An 18,340-nucleotide genomic window follows, 5' to 3' on the forward strand; every position below is an offset into this window, starting at 1 on the left:
CCCTCGGGAGCGCCGCCGAAGGTGTGTGTCGGGGTGGTGGTGAGGGGCAGGGAGGTCCTGGTGATGGCGGAGCTCGGGCTGCCAGGCTGCGAGGGGAGGGGTCGTCCCTGGTGCGCTGCAGCTGCAGAGGAGCGCTCGGGGCGGGGGGTGCCACCGCTGCCGGCTGGCTGCTGCTGCGGCTGGCCCGGGAGAGGAGAGGTGTCCCGGTGCCCAGGGTGTGGTGCTCCAGCAGGATGCCCTCCCACAAGCCCATCTTCCTCAGCACGGCGGCCGGTTTCTGCTGCCCCTGCCACTGAGCATAGGTCGGGGAGAGTCAGGGCTCAGCAGAGCCTGTACCTTCCCCTCGCTTTCCCCAGGGGATGCTGTGCTGGTGCTGTGGAGAGCCCCCCCCCAGGAGATGGCTAAGACCATCCGCCTGGTGCTGCAATGTAGCCGGCAGATCCAGAAGAAACACGGGAGTCATGAGACGAACGTGCGTCAGAACATCCAGCTGAAGATAGGTACGGGTGCTGTGCCAGGCGCAGAGCCGTGGCACTCTCCCGTGCCACAGGGTGCTTCTCACCGGCAGGGAATGCGGGGATCCCTACTGGGGCTGGTGCCAAAGGAAAGCATCTCCTGCAAGCATTCAGGGGGCCAGCTGTGGTCGGAGCGGGGATGGGAGACCAGGACTGCTGGGTTTGCACGCGTTTGCAGATGCAGAGGAAGCTTCAAGGCAGAGCGGGTGTCAGATCAAGTATTAGGGTCTTGGAATGTCCGTTTTAGCAGAGACCTCTGCAGGAGGGAGCTACCCTTTCATTTTTTTCAGGTCGGGGCAGCTTTGCCCCCTTTCCCCTGCTGGATTCTCCCCTCCTTGCACAAAGAGCAAAGGGGAACGGCTTTGCAGACGGCTGTGGGAAGGGCTTTGGCAGGCTGTTGTGTTTTCTCAAGCAGAGAGCTACAACCTGCCTGCACGTAAACGGAGCAGGCGGTGATCAAGCCTGCTGGTTTGCTGGGCTTCTGGGGCAGGCAGGGCTTCTGACGCCCGGCACTCTCAACACATTCTATTTCTAGACACCCGTTTCAGGGACCCGTGTCAGTGCGCTCCCGAGTCGGACGGAGGGTGCCCTCCCCCTCCATAACGCCCATCTCCCCGCTGGGCTTCAGATTAGCTTCTGAACAGCTGAGATGCCAGGGGCTGCGGAGCTCAAAACGTTCCCTGTGTCAGTTCTGCTTCTCCCTCTCTCACCAGGGATCTCTGCAGGGCCCATGGACCTCCTGATTGTCAGACAGAGGACGTGGCAGTACTTCTTGATCTCTGGCCCGGCCCTGGATGAAGTTTGTGAGGCCCAAGAGCTTGCAACGGCAGGCGAAGTTATCCTCTCGGCCGCCGCCTGGGAGCAATGTGAGCAGCAGAGTCTCAGGACCAGGAGATGTGAAGGCAAAAGAGCTAGGAAGGTGGGTGGATGGGATGGCGTCTAGAGCCATTCTGAAGACCCCGACCTGGGCATGAAGGAGGGAGGTGTCAGAAGGCTGAGGAGCTGAATGTGGAGGGAGTTGTAGCTGTGAAAGCGGGCAGGCAGCTGAAGCTCTTGTCCTTCCACCTCAGGGGTACCTGTGGGCTGGGCTTGCTGGGTTTGAGGGGTCGGGAGGCACTGGAAGGGTTCTGGCCCCACCAGCAATGTCCTCTGTGGGTCCCGGAGCTGTTGTTGACAGCTGGGGGATGCTTGGGGGATGCCTGCCCAGCTCCGGTGCTTCTGAGGAAGCACTGCTGTCCCATCCAGCCAGGAGGGCTTGTTCTCCCCTCTTCTGGGCAGTGACAGTGGGGGGCAGGCTCTGTCCCCTGGGGCTCCTGGGGAGGCCAGTGGCAGCGCTTTCATTCCCTGTGTCTTCAGGTTACGGACATGGATTGGATGCCTTGGTCAGAATCCCAAGACGTTTTACGCAGGCTTGTCCAATACCCAATGGAGCACCGCTTGGAAGGGGAAGGTGAGTGCCAGCTTCACCTTCTTCTGTGACTGCCTGGGAAGGTGCGGCCCGGCTGCTTCAGGGGCCAGAGAGGAACCACTTCTGCCCTCTTCCCCCTTTCCGTCAGCGCTCACGCTTTTGGCCCTCCTGTGCATCGGCTGGGGCAGTCACTGCTGCTGCCTCCTCCTGCAGGGGACAGTTCTGCCCCGAGCATCTGGAGGTGGCAACGTGAGCAAACGAGAAGGCTCTTTCTCCTCCCTGCTTTCCACCGCCTCGTAGTCCCATCCTCCCAGCGACCACCTGCACTTTCTCTCCTCAGGTGCCATGAGGCCTCCTCTTATGCCCCATGACCCTGATGCGGAGGAGGAGATTAGGAAGTACATACCAGAAGCTGCTCTCAGGAAGGTATGGCCAGGCCACCGCTGCCGGGGGCTGCGTTTTTGGAGGGCAGCAGCGGTGCACTGCAGAGATGGAGTTCTCACGAGAACAGACAAACAAAAGAAAATGCACCCTGAGACGACAACGCGGGGAAACTGAGCCAAGGGGCACCGGTGCTGCACCATTGCGTGCGTTGTCCTCAGAGAGAGGCGGGTGGCGGGAGGCGGGCGTCTGTCTCTCTGTCTTTGCCGTGGCTACGGTTCTGGATGTGCTGCGGACATGACGGTGGGATAAAGGGGAGATTCCAGTGAAGTCCCTAGGGCGCTCCTGAGGGTCGCCCCTCATGTCCGTACCTGTATCTGCCTGCCGCAGGCCGGGCAGCCTGCCGGCCATCTGCACCCAGAGGAGGATTTACCCCTTCCTCCTCGTACCTGCTATTGCCGGTACGCCTGCTCTCCCTCGGGATGGGGGGTGGGCAGTAAGCCCCCGGGAGAGCTGGGCGGTGAAGCCGTCCTGCTCTTGTCTTCCAGCTTGATGACAGAGTGCCGCTGGACTTCTTCTCTGAGCTACGGCCGGTCACCAGCCTCTTCGTCCAACTGCGGCTGGCTGCAGGAAGCAGCAAAGAGGATTTCTGCGTAATCCTCCGCAATGCCAGCAGGATGATGCTAGAAATCCTCCGTCCGCACAACGGCGAAATCAACAAAGTCCTCCTGTTTGATAAAGTGAGTGTGAGGGAGCAATCGTCTCCCCCTACCCCGAGAGGGTGGGCGGTGAGCAAGAGGGAGAGACCCTACTTAGGCGTCGTAGCAAGATGTGCTGCATCTGTCCTTGGCAGGGCTGCACGTTCCTCTGCGTGTTTGGGCTCACCGGAGAAAAGCTGCCCTACGAGAGCGTTCACGCCTTGCAGTGCGCTAGTCAGATCTCCTACGCGTGCCCCATGATGCTCAGGGAAATACAGTGAGTGTGTGGTGGGGGGGCGGGTGCACGCTGCCTGGGACGGTGCAAGGGGGCTTACCAGAAAGAGACGTGCCTTCTAGCTTGCCCGCCCTCGTCCCTGGCAGGAAGGAGGCAGTGCCCTGAGAAGTGGCAGGTGACCCCTGGGCTTAGCCCACGGCAGCCAGGCGGACTCCCTCCAAGCACACCCTGCTAGCCACCGTGCTGGAGCGAGCCCTCGCAAGGGCAAGAGGCTCCTTGGTGCCAGAGGGAAAAGGCCCTTCTGGGCGACTGGCCCATGAACTGAAGCCACCTCATCTCAAGTTGCTGTCATCGCAGGCGGTGACATCATGGGGGCCTTCTTCCCTCTCTCTTTTCTCACAAGAAGGCTGGGGCCTTCTGCAGGTCGCAGCTCAGGGAACGTGGCCTCAGGGGAAGAGTCCAAAACTTCCTGCACGCGCTCTACCCCTGTCCTTTGTCCTTTGCAACCCGGGCATGTCGCACCCCTGAGCTCTCCACGTCCCCGAGGCCCGCGCTGGCGGGGCAGGACGGCAGGCGGCCCAGGCTAGCGCCGCGGGGAGGGGCAGGAAGGGATGGAGCCGGGCGGGCAGGACTGTGCCTGGGACGCTGCTGAAGCCACACCGTTTCCCTGTGTGCCAGGGCAGTGTCTGTTGCCGTTACCAGCGGGACGGTGTTCTGCGGAGTCCTTGGCCACCCTTTGCGGCACGAATACACAGGTAGGAGGCACACGTCTGCGGCGCGGGAGGCTGGCGTGGGCCCGCTTACGCACAGCAGCCTGGAAGAGGAAGGCGGGCTGGGAGAGGGCTTGCCCAGCAGCCGGTCGGGAATGGCCCAGGCGGCGCCGGTCCTGGCCCAGGGCGGGAGAATGGGCTCCGCGGCCGGTTGTTCCCCTGGGTTCTGCTGACCCCGCCGTGGCGTTGGCCTGTGCCGGAGGCGAGGCGGCCGTTGGCTGGGAAGGGCGTCGCGGGGCGGGTGGCACAGGTACATCAACGCGTGCTCTCTCTCTCTCCCTGGCAGTCATTGGCCAGAAGGTGAATTTGGCAGCCCGGATGATGGTGAACTACCCTGGGCTGGTGTCCTGTGATGCAGTGACGTACGCCGCCTCTCGGCTGCCCCCTCACTACTTCAAGAAGCTGGAGGACAAGGAGATGAAAGGCCTTGAACACCCTGGCACTGTCTATGAATACCTGGGGATCACCAAGGAGGAGTGAGTGTCCTCTGAGAGGGCTGGATGAGGAGACGGTGGCACCAAGGGTGCAGCCTTGGCCAGCAAAGAGGAGTTCTGCAGAGAGAGACCGGGCTGGTCTCCCTTCCGTGGGGCTGAGAGGGTCAGAAGCCCTGGCGTGGGAGGCTTTTTGCCTCTCTCCCCTGCTGTCTTCTGCTGCTGAGGGAGCGGGAGCAGCCACAGGGATGGGGAAGGTTTGTCTGTCTTGGCAGACACAACCTGGCCTTGCAGGCTCTGTCCAAATGGCTTTCAACTGGGCTTTCCGTGCCGTGCTTGCTCCACCACGTGCCCTGGTAATGCTGACCTAAGGAGGTTTTTGTCCCAGCGGCTTCCGAGCAGGAAGCTTTGGGCCAGTCCGGTCCCCATGGGGAATGTGGACCATCGGGACACTCTTCCTCGTGTCTTCCTGCTGAAATCTCAGCTCTTCCTCTGGGCCAGGATTTAACCTTCTCTTTGGATGACGGTTTGAATGTTAACATCGCCGTCTCTTTGAAACTACAGGAAGACTTGAGCCACAGGTGTCAGGTGCTTGGCATCCCAACTCGTTCAGTGACACAAGCCCTCCTTTCCAAGGCACTTGCTTTTCTTGGCCAGCGTGGTGAAGCTGTCTGCTAGCCAAGAGCACACCCTGCCTTCTTTCATGTCTCCAATTTCTCTGGGTTTGGCCTCTGGGGATGGATTCTTGATACGTCCTCCTGTCCCACCATGGCCGTTGGGCTTCTCTATGCTGTCCTAATGTGCAGCTTGAACTTTGGCTGGGGGAGCGTGCAGGGGATAAGATGCTGCTCGAAAGAAAAGCAGGTACCCGAGGAGCACATCCTGCCCCTCCACGTCAGGCTGCTTCTCTGTGTCCCCTGGCTTCTCACCAGCTAATTGACTTGTGTTTTCTTTTCCCCTGCTTCTAGCATATTTGGCATGGCTCTTACCACGGAGAGGTCAGAGGAACTCCCCTTGCTGGGTAGGTGGAGAACGCCTTGCTCTTCTGAACCCCAGTTTCTTCCCCGTGGTAACTTTTAGTGCCACGCTGGGAAGGGAGAAGCTTTTGCCAGGGATGGTGTTGCCTGCAGCGGCCCTAAGGAAGTGCCGCCTGTCTTGGCCTCTACTTGGTTGGTATCTGTGGAGTGGAAAGCAGGGTGAGGCGCCTGGTGCTCCCTGCCGTGCTCCAGACCTCGTACAAAGGTTCCTTTCAACTATGGAGCTGCTCACACCCCGGGGGCTAAGCTGATCCCCGTCTTTGGGGTCAGGAAAGAGATTTCCTTCTGCCAGACTGACGGAGAGTTTTGGTGGTGGGTTCTCCCCCTCGTACTCCTCGGAGTTCCTTTCTTGGCAGCGTCTGCGAGTAGACATGGAAATGTCAGGACACACGGGATGCCTTTAATCGCTCGGTGTCTTGCCGGATGTTTTGGGCCCTGCTATGGCTTAAGCCCAGTAGGCAGCTCAGCCCCACAGAGCCGCTCGCTCCCCACAGTGGGATGGGGAAGAGAATTGGAAGGGCAAAAGGGAGAACACTGGTGGGCTGCGATACAGACAGCTTAATAGGGAAAGCAAAAGCTGCGCACGCGCGCAAGGCAAAATCAGGCATTCATTCACTGCTTCCCTTCGGCAGGAAGGTGTCTAGCCACTTCCAGGAAAGCAGGGCTTCATCGTGCGTAACGGTGACTTGGGAAGACAAGCTCCATAACTCCGAATGTCCCCCTTCCTCCTCCTTTCCCCCAGCTTTTCTTGCTGAGCACAGCATCACATGGCATGGAATAGGCCTTTGGGCAGTTGGGTCAGCTGTCGCGGCTGCGCCGCCTCCAAGCTTCTTACGCACCCCCAGCCTGCTCGCTGGCGGGGCGGCGTGAGGAATGGAAAAGGCCTTGACGCCGTGCGAGCACTCTTCAGCAACAACTCGAACATCGTTGTGTTATCAACGCCGATGTTGGGTCACAAATCCAAAACACAGCACCGTAGGAGCTGTTACTGAAGAAGGTTAACTTTAGCCCAGCCAAAACCAGTACAGGTTTGAAGATGCCGCCTTAGCTACTGGGAAGTGCTCTGCGGCTCACGGTACAGCGAGGGGTCTGTTTGGGACATAGCTGCCTGCAGCGACTCAAATCACCCCTTCCAGTCTCGCGCCGGATCGGCGCGGGGAGTCGCGTGGGGCCGGCTGAATCTCTGTGCTTACGGGAGGGGAGCGGGGCAGGGAAGAGGGCACGGGAGCGGCGCTGTGGGGCAGGCGGGCAGGCGGGTCTGCTGCCGCGCTGAGGAAGGCAGAGGGGCAAAAGCCGGGATGAGAGGGCGGGAAGGAGGCCTGGGTGTAGGCAGGCTGGCGGGTGCGGTGGCGGGGAGGGAAGCTGCGGTGGAGGGTGCCAGCTGAAGGGACGGCTCTTTGCTTTTCAGCACACCCCAGCAGCTCCTTTTCTTGTTTGTCTTCCCAGGTCGGGAGAAGGAGATTGACCTCTTTCGCAGCTGCTTGGAAGCCTATAAGGAGTTAGGACAAAGGCACATCCTGGCATTTGAGGGCAGGCTGGGCTCCGGCAGGAGCCACTTACTTACTGAACTGGCCCATTTAGGCCAGGAAGCTGGCTACAGGTACAGGTTTTTGACCCGTAGCTTTGGGACACTGCCCCTGCCCATCCCCTGACAGCCATGGAACACTCCAGCCCCTCTGCCAGTGCGCCCGGCCCTTGGACTGCAGCCTCCCGAAAAAGCCTCCTGGAGACACTCCCTAGGAGCTCCTGTGTGCTCGGCTCCCGCCTCTGCCTCTTCGGGGAGTTGGAAGTGGCTTCTTGAGCCATGGCCTTTCCTCCTTCACCTCTGGGCCAGGCACAGATAGAAGGAAAGAGCCCAAGCTCAGTGCTTTTCAGCTGGCTCCAGACCCAACAGACAGCAGGGTGGCCCGTCCCAGAAGCCCTGCTTGCCCTCTGCCTGTGTCCCAGCGGGAGGACTGGGGCAGAAAAGCCTTCCTGTGGCCTGGGAGGCAGACTGCTGAGGTCTGGAGCCCAAAGGCAAGCTCACCCCTTGCTCCACCCTTGCCTCTTAGCCCCGTGAGTTCCTCTGCAGGGGGCACGTAGCGAGACCTGGGGCCGACAGGGGGTCTGGGCCCAGCTCTCCCAGTGGCTTGGCAGCAACTGCCCCTCTGTGCCCTTTCTCGTACGGGGAGTGAAAAGCTTGGGCTTCTCTGGGAAGCACTTTGGGATGGGTGGCTGAAGAGCCCCGCGCAAGGGCACCTCCACCCTTTGGTCTTAGAAGGCATGGGCCGTTGGGGAGCTCAGTCCCTTTTGCTTTTGCACGGCAGGGTGGTTGCCATGAAACTGGTCGAGGTCAACATGAGGCAGTCCTTCTCTGCCCTCCGTACCCTGATGGCCAGGGCTCTGGGCCTCCACGACTGTGAATCGAGCAGCGCCAGGCAGAGCGTGCTGCAGGAAAAGCTCCAAGGGACCATCGAAGAGAGCAGCTATTGCCACCTCAATGACATTTTCCTCGTCGAGGTAAGAGAGAGGCCTCTCTGGCCCTGGAGGAGGCCGCCTCCTGAGCTCTTCGGGGTCCGACGTTGTGTGGGCGCGCTGCTGGGCGTGCCTTAGCTCAGGGGGGGAATCGCAGGGGTCACGGCACACGTTTCCCACTCCCGGGCCCGGTGGTGAGATCATGTCCCGCACTTCAGCCGGCAGCGCCCGGTGCCTTGCTCAGCACCCTGGCAGTGCGTTGGAGAGAGGCTGGTGCTGCCCTGGTGCTGGGGTCACTGCTGCGTGAGTGGTCTGCTCCAGCCAGCCCGAGATGCCCACAGCCGGAGAACCAGCTCTTCAGCCCACCCCAAAGCCCCAGCTCTGCCAAAGACCCTCAGCAGAGGGCCTCTGCTTGAGGCTCCGGGCGAAGTCCCCACTGGGGCTCCCCGTGTTGGGGAGAGGTGGGGTGCTGAGGCCAGCAGCGGCGGTTTGCTCTGCACTCTTGCTTGGTGGGTAAGCGTGCCTAGCCCCGGAGTGACGTTTCTCCCTGACTCTGCTTTTCTGGCCAGTTTCCCGTTTCGGACAAGGTTCGCAAGATGCATGAAACGGAAAGAAAAAATGAATTGCACGCGACTTGGACGAAAGTGCTAGAGAAGGTGAGCATTTCTCCTTCCTTCCTCCTGGGTCGCAGAAGGACAACAACCCTGCCGGCTGCGGGCTCTGCGCCACAGCAGTGTGAGCGGGTGGGAGGACCACGTGCCTGGGTCATCGCGCTTCAGGGCCCGAGAAACCCCCCACCTCCCCCCGCAGCCCCACAAACACACCCCGTAACTTTCCTCCTGTAAAGCCTGCCCTGCAGGAGAAACAGTCTTCTGCATTCCCTCGGCCAAGCTCCCTCCTCCTGCAGGGCAAGCGATGTTAGGTGCGACCTGAAAGTCTCAAGGGAATTAAGTGTCAGTAAGCTGCTGAGCAGGGAAGTGGTTGAGGAGAGACTTCAGAGAATCCTCTGGAGAGAGAGGCTAAACCTCCCCTGGAAGACGCTTGAGAATCCACCGGATTCCCCTCAGAACAACCTGCTTTTTTCAGACCATTGGAGGAGAATTTGGCATAGTTGTCATCGGCAATGCCCATTTCATCGACCTTGCCTCCTGGAGTATCATGTCACCCGTGCTCCGAAACATCTCCCTCTTCATGGTCATAAGCTTAGCTCCGGGCTACGCGAGAACAGAGAACTTCCGCAAAGCTGCAGCAGACAACACAACACCCCAGAAAATCACCTATCTTCGTCTGGCTGAGCTGAAACCCTCAGCCGTGGTGCAGAAAGTCTGCAAGAACCTCGGAGTGGTCAGCATCTCCAGGGATCTGGCGAGGTAAGTTGGAGCCAGGGGAGCTCTTCCTGAGGGCTCGAACCTCTGCAGACCGTGGAAGGGAATCAACCCCCCAGGAGAGGGAGCGCAGGGCCTCCAGAAGCAGCACTGACTCTAGCGAGTGCCTGACGGGGGTTGCTTGTTGTGCCTGGCCCTGGCAGGCGGGAGCTGAGAGCGGGCGACTCCCCAGACACAGAGCGCGGGGCTGTTGCAGAGGGAGGAAGGGAGGCAGGGAGGAAGAGTCCCGAGCCCCAGCGTGGCCGGGCTGTGAAAAGGCCTCGGTCTAGGTGGCCAGGCTGTGGGGGAGATTCCCTGGGGCAGAGGTCCGCCCTGCTGCCAGAGAGGATCTAAGCTCCTGCAGAGAGGAAAGGCCGGGCTCGCTGCTCGGTGCTTTGGGCGTTGTCCGCAATTCTTTTCCCATGGACTTCAGCGAAGGCTGGAGGTGCAGGGGGGCCCAAAAGCCCAAGCCAGCGGGAGGACCGTCCCTTTCAAAAGTGAGGTGTAGCTGGCTGCTGGCTCCCCTGTTAGGCGCGAGTGACTCACCACCCACCCGAACTGTGTTTCACCTTACTTCCCTTCTGCTGGTCACTGCTGGGTCTGCTCCTGTCCAGGTTCCTGATCCAAAGGAGCTCGGGGAACCCATATTACTGCGAGGAGCTGCTGCGCTGCCTTCGCAGCAACGACATGCTCCTGTTCCGCACCCGGAGGCAGGGTGAAAAAGCAGAGGACAACTGGGAGAGCCTGATCAGTAAGCACCTTTACGGATGACGAGCGAGTTGTTGTGGCGCATTCTCCGCAGCACAGTCTTGCCCCGTCGTTCCCCCACGGATCTGGGCAGAGTCAGATCCTGCAGCAGGGCAGAACTTGGTCTGGCGGAGGTGTGGGCTCCTGCGTGCCTTGCTGTTGGGACAGCCAAAGCAGGGGCTAGTGAGTTCTGGTGGCTTGGAGGGGCCTAAATTCTTGGGGCAGGGGCTGGGGGGCTAAGACAGGGGAAATTGTTCTGGAGCACATGTTTCTGCTGTTTCTTAGGCGTCCTAGTGGGCATGTAATTTGCCTTGGCCAAATGCCAGCTCGCTTGAGAACAAACCCCAGCTTGAGGTGGGGGACAGGCCCGGGAAACTTGAATCCAAACCCATAAATCCCCACAAGGATGCTGGTAATAGAAGAAAACGGTGGTAATGCCGCCGAGAGGGCAATGCCAGCCAGAGTGCTGTGGCCTTGGGAACAGCCAGGACTGACGCTCCGTTTTGCATCATCGCCGGCAATTTCCCTGGCTGCGAGGCAGCGCTGTTGAAGGCAGCGATGCTGCTGCTTTCTGTCCCGGGGCGTTCAGTCGCGGAAGCTTTGACTGAGGGACTGTTTGGGAAAGCTGGTCTGAAGGCAGAACATCTTTGGGAGGGCTATGCAAAGAAACTGTTTTGCTCTGCTTCATGACCACGTTCAGCACAGGCAGGTCAGCGCGCCCGCACTGGGCCACGTAAGGTGGGACTTGTCCCATCTCAGGTGAATTTTGAGATGTTTGCAAGCTGCAAGTCCCTTTGCAAATTGCCTTATTCGTGCTCTCCTGCTCCACCCAGCTTCTGCAGTCGAGGCGTCGTCCCTCCCAGCACCCTCGAGCTCCAGCGCGGGGACCGACGGCAGGGTCTGCATCATCAGACCAGACGTGAACCTGGAGAACACCGTGCTGCCCGGCACCTTGAAAGGTGAGGGGCCGAGCGCCGCTCTGCCCGCTCTGCCCGGGGGGCTGCAGAGTCGCCCTCTCAGCCCGGGGGCTCTGCTGGAAACCAGAAACAGGCCTGGGGTTGCGGGCAGCCGTTTTCCCCTCCTGGGTGTGCACCAGCTGTGAGCCTGCTGGCTGCTTTCCAGCAGCAGGTAGGAGAGAAAAGGTTATTGGTGCAAGACTAACACGGCTCCCTTTTCTCACAGAAACAAATCCTTTGCTGGGAAAAATCTTTGACTTGCCTCTGACTCAGCTTTGAATGTGGCTTCTACCTCGCTATTCTCTTTTTAAGTTCCCCAGCTAACGCTGGTCTCAAGGCACTTGACCCAAATCAAATCCATTTTTTTTCTGTGGATTGGCACAGAAATCCCCCCGTAGCCAGGGGAGCTGGGTGGGGAGCTGTCAAGGAGCGTCCCTCCTCTCTAGCCGTAGCCATTTGTATGAACCTTGGAGAAACGTCACGCTAAAGCATTCCCGCTATTAAGTTGCTTTGTCCAAAAACAAGCCCAGAGGAAAACCAAAAGAAAGGAATAGTATCGTCTGGGCAAGTTAAGACAACCGTTGTGGGGAGCTCCCAGTCCACCTCTGAGGTGGGGAAAGTTCTCTGTTCTCTGCGTGCACTGTTGGGCAGAAACCTACTCCAGGTCTGGCCGGGTGCAGCACGGGATGCCTGTACCTGCTGGATCCTGCCCTCCTCTGCCTCGGTGGGGGAGCATTTGTTTGAGCATCTCGCTTTTCCCCAGGCCTCGTGGCCTGCGATTCCAACAGGAGCGGAGCCGTTTTGAAGACGCCTACCCTGGGCTGCGATTGCCCAGCAGGCGCAGTCCCGAGGAGAGGAGGCCAAAGTCTACCCCGTTTCACGTGTTGAAACTTTGCAGCCTCAGCCTGGGGAACAGGCAAGAGGGAGACGTGTTGCTTCTTTTTGACAGAGGTTGTGCTGGCTCAGCTCGACCGGACAAAGCCACTGAAGCAGATGATTTTGAAGTTCGCAGCTGTCATCGGGCCGGTGTTTACCACCCAGATGCTGTCGCACATCCTTCCTGCTGACGTCAGGCACAAGATGAATTGCTTGTTGGACATGCTGGTGAGCGACAACATCCTTAAGTGGCTGAAAAACACAGAGCTGCCAGAAGATGCCCAAGAGGGGCCAGCCATCTGCCCGCAGGCAGAGCACGGTAAGGGGTAGCAGTGAGGTGAGCCAGGGAGCTCCCGGCTGTGTCCCGGCGGGGCTCCCCGGGGCATGGTGCGCTTCCCCCCCGTGATGGGCGGGTGGAGCTCGGGCAGGCACGGCTGTTCGGCGTGGGCTGTTCAAAGGTCTCACAGGTCGATCTCAAAGCACACCAGCTTTGCGCCGGAGGGAAGGTCCCACCAGCTGGCCCAAGGGCCTCCGCTCCCCTGCCTCCAAGCACTGCTCGTGGCGCAGGCATGAGAGGGCGTGTGGAATCCCTGACGTCCTCTCCCGGCCGCCTGCTGCGTCCAGATGAAAGATGCCCTCCAGAGTGCCCTGGGGCCTTCGACAGGCCTTTACTCAGCTTTGATTCCCCTGTGGCAGAGGGGAAAGCTCAGGAGGCTGGGGACTGCCCTGCCAAGAGCGGGGAGAAGGCGCTGGCTGGGGCTTGCTTCGGCTGGCGGCAACACCCCCAGCTCCTGCCCGGAGCGTAGCTGAGCGCTGTGTCCCCGGGGCTGTCCTAGCGTCAGCAAAGCAAGCCGGGCCCTTTCGCCCCGCGCCGCAAGGCTCGGCGTGCAGCAGCGCTGGTTCGCTGCCCAGGCTGCGCACCAAGGCAGGACTTTCGCGCCCCGGTTGGGACGGCCCCGAGCCCTGGCCCCAGCTCGGGCTGATGCAAAGGCCCTTTGCCTTGCAGGCATGGAGAGCCCCTGTCTGAGCAGGAAGGCCGTGCAGCAGCAGTGCAGCGTCCTGGCCTTCCGCGTCCCACTGCTGCGGGAGGTTGCCTACGAGCTGTGGCCCGCGAGACAGCGGGGCACCTTGCACCGCAAGTGTGCCGCCTTCCTGGAGCAGCACGCACACAAATGCCAGAGCTGCGGCCAAGGGGACTTTGTGGCCTTCCACCGCTTCGCCGTCACCAGCACCCAGGACGGAGGGAGCTGTCGGAGCCCTGCTGAGCAGGGCGACTCGTGCAGCTGGGAGGCCTTGGTGTTGGCAGGAGAACAGCTGAAGAGGAATAGGATCCGCGACACCGAGGGTATGCTGTGCACCGTGCTCCGCAGCCCGGGCCCTCCAGGAGCCCAGGGGCGTGTGCTGGGGATCGGGTGGGAGTAGATCTGCTAGGGACCAGCCCGGGAGGTGAGGACGACCACGGCAGACTTTCCTCTGTGTGTCGGGACCCTTGCAAGGATTCTTGCAAGCCCGCTGGGAGAGGGAGAGCAGCTCTGCCCCTGGGGTAGGCGAGGAGGTGTCTAACCCCCTGTTCTCTTCCCAGATGCTGCAGATCCTCTGCAGGCTTTCACGGAGGAGGATTTTGGGTGAGCAGACAAAGTTTTGATTATTTTTGAAGCCAGTGAGCTCAGGGTCTCCAGAGGAGACAAAGGAAGTGCCGGCATTTGGCTGCTGGTTGTGACTCTAGCTTAGGGAAGAGGCTTTCCGTGGGGTGGGAGCTGGGAGGAGATGGCCATGGAGATGAGAAAGTGCCTGAGGAAGCCCGTGGGCTCAGAGCGATCGCCACACTACACTGGAACAGCCCTGGCTTTCCAGTTCCTGCAGAGTAGCGCTGCAAAATCTGCAGGGGAAAAGCTGCCAGAGGGACTCGGCTGGTTTGCCCGTGGGAGGTGACAGAAAGCCCAGCTTGTGTTTTTCTCCCTACCTACAAAGCACCTGTAAGAGTCACGCCTGCCTGCAGCCTCGTGCTCTGCTTTGAACAAAGGGCTTTTGGTGCCGTCTCTGTGGGGAGAAAGACCAGCAGAGGTGATGCCCGTGTGTTCTTTGCTCTCTTCCTCCCCGGGAACTCTCCTCTGAGCAGTGCGGCAGAGAGCGAACAGGCAGCTGAGCTGCCCAGCAAGACCGATGGGAAGAGCAGCAGCGCATGCTCCTGTGAATGCGAAGCCATCGTGGAATCGGTGCTCGTGCCTTTGGCTCGCCACTACAAGGCGATGGGCGATACTGCCAGAGCCTTTTACTACCTCCTGGAGTGTGCGGCTGCCTACCTGCACGTCTCCAACATCTACATGGTGAGGTGCCCCGCTTGCCAGCACCCACTGTGCACGGAGTCCTGCCTGGCTCCGGGCAGGACAACTTCCCCGTTGCAGTCGGGCGTGCCTTGGAAGGGACGGGGGTCAGACCCTGACTTTTTCCTCCGGTTCGCCTCTTCTGCGGCAAGAGACGCAGGGCGCTGTGCCCTTGGCACGAGGGGCATTAGCAGGGAGGCGGTCTGAAGGATCACTGGTGCTGTGCTCTGAGCCAGCGTGGCTGTGTTTGGGCGGGCATCACCAGGGGGAGAAACAGGCCCTCTTAAGAGCGATGCCGGAGGCAACGAGGGAGGACAGGGCTGGCCGTGGGCTCCGCACCCACGCTCACCTGCTCTCTGTGTGCTTGCGCAAAGGCCCTCATGAAGCTGAATGAAGCGGAGGTTCTGAGGAACTCAGTAGCGGAGAGAGCGAAGGTGATAGCCCGCTTCGAAGAGGCCACCTTCTTCAGCCTCAAAGGGGAGGTAAAGAGACGGGGAGGTCTGGAAGGATCTCCTTGGGGACGGAGCTGGATGCCTGCCCCAGTTGCAGGGGATATCCCCGGCACCTCCAGCCACTGGCAGATTCCTGCAGTCTCTTGGGCAACTCGGCCATGTCGGGATGTTTCCCTTTTCCTCTGCAGGCCTCCTGGCGTATGGGACGCGTGAAGCTGGCAAAGAAAATGATCAGGAAGGCTTTGAGCCTGCTCAAAAGGCACTTCCCCCGGACCATCCTCGGAGCCTTTGTCAAGTCTCAGGTGGAAAAGTTGCCGTGTGCCGCGTACGTTGCCAGAAGAGCATCCTCCCTGCCGCAGGAGGCCCGGTAAGAAGCAGAACTGAGAACCCAGGGGAGGAAGAGCCATCTCCTCCCTGGTCCCAGGCACCCAGGCCCAGACCTGCCTAGACTTGAGGCCACACCTAACCTGGCGCATGGGCCTTAGCAGGACCGAGGCACCAAGGAGCGATGCGCGGGTAGAACAGGGACCGGCAGAGCCCCACGCTCCCTCCCTCCCTGCGCAGTCGCGGGAACAAAGCACGCCTTTGGGTAAAAAGCAGCTTGCAGCCGGGGATGCGTCTGCCGGCGCGCGTTGGCAGTGGCAGGGGGTTGGTGGTGGCTGGGAAGAGAGAGCTGTGAACAGGGAGCAGAGGCTGAAGAGGGGCAGGGGGTCTGGAGGCAGGAGCAGGACGTGGGGACGGAGCAGTAGGTGGAGGTGAGGAGTGAGGATGAGGAAGCTCAGAGAGTGATCCCCCTTTTCCTGCCGGTTCCCAGCTGTGCTTGGCCCCCCCGGCGCTGTAGTGCCAACACGCCCTCTCCAGCGGTCGGCTTCCCCCGGCGGCACTTCTTTGTCTGCCCCCTTCCGCTCCGGCAGCCCTCCCTCCATCAGCTCCCTTTCCTCCCAGGAGGTGTAACTGGCTTGTCCCCCGCCCCGCTTCCCCCGTCCCTGTCCCATTTAGCACTGTGCAGCGGGTGCCCCTGGGCCCAGCAGTTTCTCTTGTGCGGCAGGAGGAAGAGGCTAGCCCGGCTGCTGCGGCAGAGCTGCTGCCTTTCCTTACTGGAGCACCTCTTCAGCCTGGAGGGAACGCCCAGCGGACCAACGTTCTCCCGCCTGGCAGCGCGCATGAAGGCCAACACGGACAGGGCAGCGGACTCCTACTGGGCAGCAGACTCCCGCCACAGATCCGCTTAGCTTCATTGCCACCCTGTTCCGTCTCATTAAACGTCTCCTTTATGACGACCTTTGTTGTCGTTCTGAGATACGCTGTCCTATCGTTTCCGTGGAGGGCTACTGGTGCTCCCTCAGCGATGGCTGCAGCTCTCTCGCAGGCCCTGGTGCAGACTCACGACTGAAGACGCTTCTGAGTTTAGGTCACATTAAAACCAGAGACCCTCTAAAACCCTGGCCCTCTCTCTTGCCCTTGTTCCTCACCCCCCACGTACGGTCAGCCGTACTGCTGCTCCCTATCCTTCCCCAGCTAAAGGGGAGGAGAAACCTGTTCAAGAAGGCAAGGGTGGCAGGAAAAGCCCCAGCTGCCGAGGGGACTTTGGACAGGTATTTCCAAAGGTTTTGCCTTGTCTGAACCCGTTGGGGGACTTGAAACAACACACCCTTCTGCCCCGCATTGCCCGCAAGTCAGCGTCTGCCGCAAAACTCTACGAGCACCGCAGACACTGGGGAAGAAACGTGGGGCCACAGCACGCAGGTAGGTCATAGGTCCGCTCCTCCTGCCCTTCCAGCTGGCAGCACTCCTCCCAGCGGCAGAATTCCTTAGGCTCATCCCCTCCGGCTGCCTACCAGCGGCTTTGGTGTGAGAAGGGTTTGCATCTGGAAGTTATTATCTTCTGCGCTTCACGCTGAGGCACCTGTAAGATCGTGGCAGGCTTCCAAATCGCGGGCATAGCTACAGAAGAGGGGCAGGAGCTCACCGGCGAATTGCAGCTCCGTTAGGGAACTGCAGAATGGCAGGGGCTTCACTCCAGGAGCTTCCAGTCACCTGCAGGAGCTCTGCCTGTGCAGCTTTGCCTCTGGCACCCTCCTTAGCACAGAAGTTCGGTGGCCGAGCTCACAGCTGTGCCAGGCCTTCTGGTCCAAAAGCTTCCGTTTCTTCACACAGGCGTTAAGCAGGACCGGGGTCCCTCCGGCCGCACGTAATGGCCTCCCCGCTGCCAGCTGGGACCGTCCCTATGTGTGGCACCTACTGCAGTGGCCAGTTGTGCCTTCAGCCATCCCCGAGGTGGGCGGATAAAGCTAACCCACTCCAAAAGTCAGCCCAAAAGGGGACCGATAAAGTCACAGAGTCTCACTTCAGAGATGACCTGGAGGTGCCTGGATTCTCGGTACCCAGCTGTGCTCCAGAGCGGCCAGCTGCACGTTTCAAGGATGCTTCTGGTCCCCAGGCTCCCAGGAACGTTCTTCTGCTCAGCCATTTCCCCTTCGGAGCAGTCACCCTCAGGCTGCTCACACCTGCCTGTTCCTGCCCTACCAGCACCCCAACCGCGTGGCATCACAAGCACCTGCACAGCAGAAGCAGAGCCCAAATCCTCCTCTTCACAGCCCAAATATTGTTGGAGCCAAGCCTCATTTTTAGGGTACGAACCCTCATAAGTTCCAACCCCCCGCTTTTAAGGGCCAAACACTCATTTCAAGGGCCCAGAGCCTCATTCTTAAGGACCAAAGTCTGATTATGAAGGTCAAAGCCTCATTTTTAGCATCCAAAGCCTTATTTATAGGGTCCAAACCTGTCTTTTATTACCAATAGCCTTTTTTTAGGACACACGCTTCCAGTTTTAGCGTCTAAACCCTCACTATTATGGCAGAAAACCTCATCTTAGGCTCCAAAGCCTCATTTTTATGGTCCAAAGGCTCCGTTTCAGTTTACAAAGTCTCATTTTTAGAGTCCAAAGCTGCATTTTTAGTTTCTAAAGTCTGATTTTCAGGCTCTAAAGGCTCATTTTTGGGATCCAGCCAGTTCTTTTTAGGGTCCAAGCCATATACTGAGTTTCCAAACCCTCATTTTATGGTCCACAGCTTTGATTCTAGAGTTCAGAATTGCCTTTTTATGGTCTAAACCCTCATTTTTAGGGTCCAAACCCCTCTTTTGGGGCTCCAAGCTTCATTTTTAGGGTTCACAGCTTTGATTCTAGATTTCAGAATTTCCTTTTTATGGTCTAAAACCTCATTTTTAGGGTCCAAACCCCTCTTTTGGGGCTCAAAGCTCCAATTTTATGGTCCACAGCTTTGATTCTAGAGTTTAGAATGGACTTTTTGTAGCCCACACCCTCATTTTTAGGGTCCAAACCCCTCTTTTGGGGCTCCAAGCTTCATTTTTAGGGTCCACAGCTTTGATTCTAGACTTCAGAATTGCCTTTTTAATGGCCCAAACCCTCATTTTGATGGTCCAAACCCCTCTTATAGGGCTCAAAGCTTCATTTTTAGGGTCTACAGCTTGGATTCTAGAGTTCAGAACTGCCTTTTTATGGCCCAAACATTCATTTTTAGGGTCCAAAGGCTCCATTTCAGTTTACAAAATCTCATTTTGAGAGTCCAAAGCTGCATTTTGAGTTTCTGAAGTCTGATTTTCAGGATCCAAAGGCTCGGTTTTAGGATCCAGCCAGTTGTTTTTAGGGTCCAAGCCATATACTGAGTTTC

The 18,340-nt window shown here is 59.3% G+C and overlaps 1 pseudogene; it reads left to right on the plus strand.

The window, feature by feature from the left end:
- The first annotated feature begins 397 nt into the window (after window positions 1-397).
- LOC142076128 (adenylate cyclase type 10-like) overlaps window positions 398-18,340 on the plus strand; it is a 62,065-nt pseudogene continuing 44,122 nt past the window's right edge.

The sequence above is a fragment of the Calonectris borealis genome, unplaced genomic scaffold (assembly GCF_964195595.1).
Source record: "Calonectris borealis unplaced genomic scaffold, bCalBor7.hap1.2 HAP1_SCAFFOLD_33, whole genome shotgun sequence".
Lineage (NCBI taxonomy): Eukaryota > Metazoa > Chordata > Aves > Procellariiformes > Procellariidae > Calonectris > Calonectris borealis.